Here is a 5,657-nt window from a genome sequence, read left to right as displayed (position 1 = left end):
TTTTGCATAGAAATTTTTTGCATACACGGTTTCATTCATGCACTTTGTGCTTTACACACTTTTATTCACATTGTGTTTCATATGAGCATACCTATACACTGTATTTTATATAACTAATCATCATTGATTTATGTTCAGGTTTTCAAGTCCCAATTGGATCTTTCCTAATTCCTTCACTCCCTCTAAACACTCACTTAACACTTATTCTAGTGAAATCCACCTCCCCACACTCTTCCCATAGCCCCCATCCCCTTTCCCCTATGGACTTTTACATACATTTTACAATCTATCCTTTTATTTTTGCAATAATAGTCTTCTATAATATTTGTCCTTATGAGACTGAGTTATTGTACTCAGCATAATGCTTTTTACATCTTTTTCCCCCCTCCACTTGTTGTGTACCATCGAGTAGGATCTGACTGGCACCAGAGGAGATTACCCCTCCTCCAGCTGAGGATCTGGTGGATACAAACCTTGTGCCTTCGGGATTACAGCACAACTTTTTGCCACTAGGCCACCAGAGCTCCCTAGCATAAAGCTTTCTAAACTCTCCCACATGATATAATATATTGGGATTTCCCGTTTTTAAGTAGGTAATTATTATTTATTAGGTGCTGTCTAGTCAAGTATGTCTCATAGCGACACTATAAACAATAAACCTGAACTCTATCCTTATTTGTGCTAGACTCACAATCTCTAACACACTCCAATCTATTGCTACAATCACCGTGTCAATTCACCCTGTTGAAGTTCGTTCTGTCCTCTGTAGTCCCTCCACCTTTCACCCACCATACCTCCACCATCATGCTCGACAAGAATGATGTCCTTCTCCAAGGAATAGCCTTCCTAGCAACATGTCCACAGTATCCATGAGATGAAGCTTCTCCTCCTTGCTTTGAAGGAGTAATCTGGTTTCACCTTCTCCCAGACATATATGTTTGTTCTTTTGGCAGTCCGTGGAATATTCAGTACTCTTCTCTAAGACTACAACTCAAAGCATCTTCTATCATCTTTATTTATTGTTCAGCTTTCACATAGTCTTAATCAGGTGCATCTTAGTCCTCAAAGTAATATCATCACTCTTCAGTAATTTGGAGAGGTCCTTGACTATAATCTTTCCCAGGTGAGATAAATTCCTGATCTCTTGACTGCTGGATCAAGTGTATTTAATGTGAATCTAAGTAAGATGAAGTCATTGACAGTTTCAAACTTTTTTCTGTCTAACTTGATGTGGCATATTGATCCAGTGGTGGGTGTTTTTGTTTTCTTGATGTTGAGATGCAATCCGTATTGAAGGTAACAGAAAGTATTTAAAAATTTCCTAGCTTGTAAGAAGCAAGATTGTTTCTTCTGCACATCAAAGGAAACTAATGAGTCTTCTTCCAATTCTGATGCCACATTCCTCTTCATAGAACCCAACTTCTCAAATAATTTTTGTTCAGCATACGTACTTTGAGCTGTGGTGCTGGAGAAGAGTATTGAATGTACCATGGACTGCCAAGAAAACAAATAGATTCATCCTAGAGAGGGTTAAAGCAGGCTGTTCCTTGGAGGTAAGGATTCTGGGGCTTCGTCTGACATACTTTGGACATGTTGTAAAGAGAGACAGGTCTTTAGAGAGGGACATCATGCTGGGCAGAGTGGAGGGAAAGCGCAGGAGGGGAAGACCCTCTATGAGGTGGATTGATTCAGTGACTGGGGTAATTGGGATGGATATGTCAGAGGCAATGAGATTGGCACAGTTTAGCGTTGTTGTACATAGGGTCGCTATGAGTCGCAAACCACTCAACGGCACATAACAACAACAACATACGTACTGAATAGGTTTGGGAAAGAATACTACTTTGATGAACTCCTTTCTTAATTTTAAACCATGTAACATACCCTTGCTCTTTTTGTTCTAAGCAAAGAGTTAGCAAGAACACAATTAAGTTTCTAGAGTTCCCATTCTTCTTAATGTTAGCCATAACATGCTATGATCCACACAGTCAAATGCCTTCGCATAGTCAATAAAGCATAAATAGACATTCTTCTGGTATTCTTTGCTCTAGGATCCATCTGACATCAGCAATAATATGCCTCATTCCATAACTTATTTTGAATCCAGCTTGAACTTCTGGCAATTCCTTGTCTACATACTGTTTTAGTCGTCTTTGACAGGATATTAGCAGTATTTTGCTTGCGTGTGATATTGATATATTGTTTGATAATTTCCACATCCTTATGGATTATCTTTCATGGCAAGAGGAACAAATATGGATCTCTTCCAGTCAGTTAGCTAGGCAGTTAGTCTCCAAATTTCCTGGCATAGACTTGTGAGCATGTCTATGACTGAATTTGTCATTTGAAACTTGTCAATTGTTATTCCACTAATTCCTGAGGCCTTATTTTTTGTCAATGCCTCAGTGTAGCTTGAGCTTCTTCCCTTCTTTATCATTAATTCTTGATCATATGGTATTTCCTCAACTATTTCAGTGTTGGCCAGTTCTTTTTGGTACAATGATTCTGTGTATTTACTCCATTTTCTTTTGATGTTACCTGGATGATTCAAGATTTTGCCTGTATGATTTCTCAGTATTGCAACGCAAGGCTTGAATTGTTTATTTAGTTCTTTCGGGTTGTGAAATGTTGAATGTGTATTCAACATTCCTTTGTATTCTCCAATTCTAGGTCTCTGCATATTCTGTTACAATAGTTTGCTTTGTCTTCTCTAGCTGTCCTTTAAAATCTTCTGTTCATCACTTTTACTTCAAGCTCTTTTCACTTAGGTTTACCTTTTTGATGCTCTAGTGTAATTTTTAGGGTTTCTTGTGATATCCATTTCTGTTTTTTATTTCATCTCTATCTTTGTAGTGACACTTTGTTCTCTTCATGGATTATATTCTTGATTTCATCCCAGAACTTAACTGGTCTTTGCCCACTGGTGATCAGTGTTTTAACCTTATTCTTAAATGTTTTAAAAATTCAGGTAGATTTACTCAAGATTCTCTTTTGGGTCTCATGGTTCTTTCTGTGTACAGTCGAATTGGGACTAACCCATAGCTGACCCTCCTGCAGGTTTTCAGAGACAATCACACAAGTGGAGATTGCCCATGCTTCTCCCATGAAGCAGCTGGTAACCTTAAACTGTGTACCTTCAGGATTGCAGCACAGTTTCTTGTCCCTAGTCAACCAGGTTTTCATGGACTTGTTTTGATATTCTATAGCCTTAATTTTAACTTGAACATAAATATTTGATGATTTGATTCACAGTCAGCACCTGACCTGGTTTTGACTGCTCATTTGAGCTTCGACAACAATTCCTACCAAGATGTTGTTGTTGTTGTCATGTGCTCTCGAGTCGCCTGCAACTCATAATGACCCCATATACAACAGCCCTAAACCCTGCTCTATCTCTTGCCACTGTTATTGTCTCTGACATACTTATCCCCATTACCCCAGTGACTGAATCAATCCATCTTATCAAGGGTCTTACTCTCCTGCACTGTCCCTCATGCCTCCCAAGCATGACATCCCTCTCCAAGGACTGATCCCACCTTGCAACAGGTCCAAAGTATGTCAGATGAAACTTCAGAATCCTTGCCTCCAAGGAGCAGCCTGGCTTCACCTTCTCCAGGATGAACTTGTTTGTTCTCTTAACAGACCATGGTATATTCAGTACTCTTCTCCAATACCACAGCTCAAAGGCATCAATACTCCTTCTATCATCCCTAGTCATTGTCCAGCTGTCTGATGTAGTCAATCTAATTTCTATACCATTTATTTGTGAGATCCATGTATAAAGTAGCCATTTGTGTTTTTTATAAAGCATATATGCGTAACTTTGAAAGTACAAAATACTGTCCTTCTATGTCCAGCCTCATTTCTGTCACCAAATCTGTACTTGCCTAGTATCCTTCCTTCTCCATTGTTTCCAACGTTTGTGTTCCAGTCACTGATTATCATTAACAAATCTTTATTTCAAATTTGTTCAATTTCAGACTTTAAAATTTGATAATAAAATCTTTAATTTCTTTCCCTTTGGCTTTAACTGTTGTTGCATATATATTTGAATAATAGTCACATTAGCAGGTCTTCCTTGTTTGCATATGGATAATATCCTATCATTCACAACATTGTACTTTAAGATAGAACCTGAAATTGTCTTGCTATCTATAAATGAATGACGATTCTTCTTTTGTTTTCCATTCTAGCATAATATACCATGTGATTGTCTGATTTAAAGTGACCAAACAGGTACTAGAGGTATGATTTTGGGGTCTCTTTATTTAAACAGGTTAAAAGAATTTCTATTAGTGTCTTGTTAGTTACTGGCTGTATATCATTCTAATGTGTTTTCTTTCTCAAATACTTAAGACTAGGTGTATCTTAGACAATAAAGCTTTCCAATGAGAGATTATTTTTTTCTCTTCTCATTCAATTGCATTTTGTAATACATACTTACAAGAAGTCACTCTCTTATATAAGAAGTAATGCTTTCCACTAAAATAAAATAATTCTGAAACATTTTTGTTTCCTGGTCCCTATTTTTACCTTTTCAAAAGAAATCTATTATTTCCCTTGAAAGTTGAACCATAAGTATAGAAGATGAAAGAAAAATTGACGTCTGTGAATCTTGGTGTTGAATACGTATATTGAATATTACATAGACTGGCAAAAGAGCAAATCTCTGCTGGAGGAAGCCCAATCAGAGTGCTCATTGGAGGTAAGGATGGTGAAGTTTTGTCTCAGGTACTTTTGGCATGCACTCAGGAGAAGGGACCAGTCCTTGGAAAAACATATCAGACTAGGAAAAGTAGAAGATTAGGGAAAGAGAGGAAGACCATCAAAGACATGAAGTGACACAGTGACGACAACAATGGATTTGAGCACAAAGGAGATCATCACAATGGCACAGAAGGGGAAAGGTTTTCCATCTGTTGTTCATGGTGTTGCTAGGAGTTATAGTTAACTCTATGGCACCAAAACCAAATTCACGAAAAGCTCTAGTTAATATCAAAGTGCAGAAGGGTTGCTTAAGCATCAGGTTGAATGAATTGTGCTATGTATCTGTATTATTTTGAAGAGACTTCAATGCTTTCAAAACATATAAAATATGACACAACATCAATAATACTCTCTAGGGCTTTAAAGCTTTTTCCTCCCCCTTTTCCTTTTCTCACTTCTTTATCACACTGTAAAATGTGTCTGTTTCTTTTTCCTGGTCAAGTCCTATTTAATAAGACTTCAAGTTACATTATTTGCTTAAACAAAATGCTTGGAATGATGGAAACACAAAAGAAGAACCTGTTGAGTTTAAATAAAGGGGTTTTGTTTTCTTTTTGTTTTGTTAACTTGTGAACTATTTCCGTTGAACTTTCATGTGAAGTGACATTTCCAATTTGATTTATTCTCCTCAAAGGTCTTGAATAAGTTCTTGAATTATTACACAGTCCAACAGCATATGTTTGTTTGCCACCATCAGCTTAACACAGATCTTTCCTAATTTAGTTAAAATTCTGAATGCTACATCAGGACATTGCAAAGACAGAAGAGGAAGAGAAGACCAAAATGAATGTCAGAAGATACTCTGAAAATTGCACTGGAGTGCAGAGAAGCCAAAGCACAGGAAAGAATTCAAGATACTAAAGACTTGAATAGAAGATTTCAAAAGGCAG

This window comes from Elephantulus edwardii, unplaced genomic scaffold (genome assembly GCF_000299155.1).
Source record: "Elephantulus edwardii isolate Elephantulus edwardi_28Jun2011 unplaced genomic scaffold, EleEdw1.0 scaffold00043, whole genome shotgun sequence".
Classification (NCBI taxonomy): domain Eukaryota; kingdom Metazoa; phylum Chordata; class Mammalia; order Macroscelidea; family Macroscelididae; genus Elephantulus; species Elephantulus edwardii.
The sequence above is the reverse complement of the archived record's forward strand: the minus strand, read 5'-3'. Positions refer to the sequence as shown.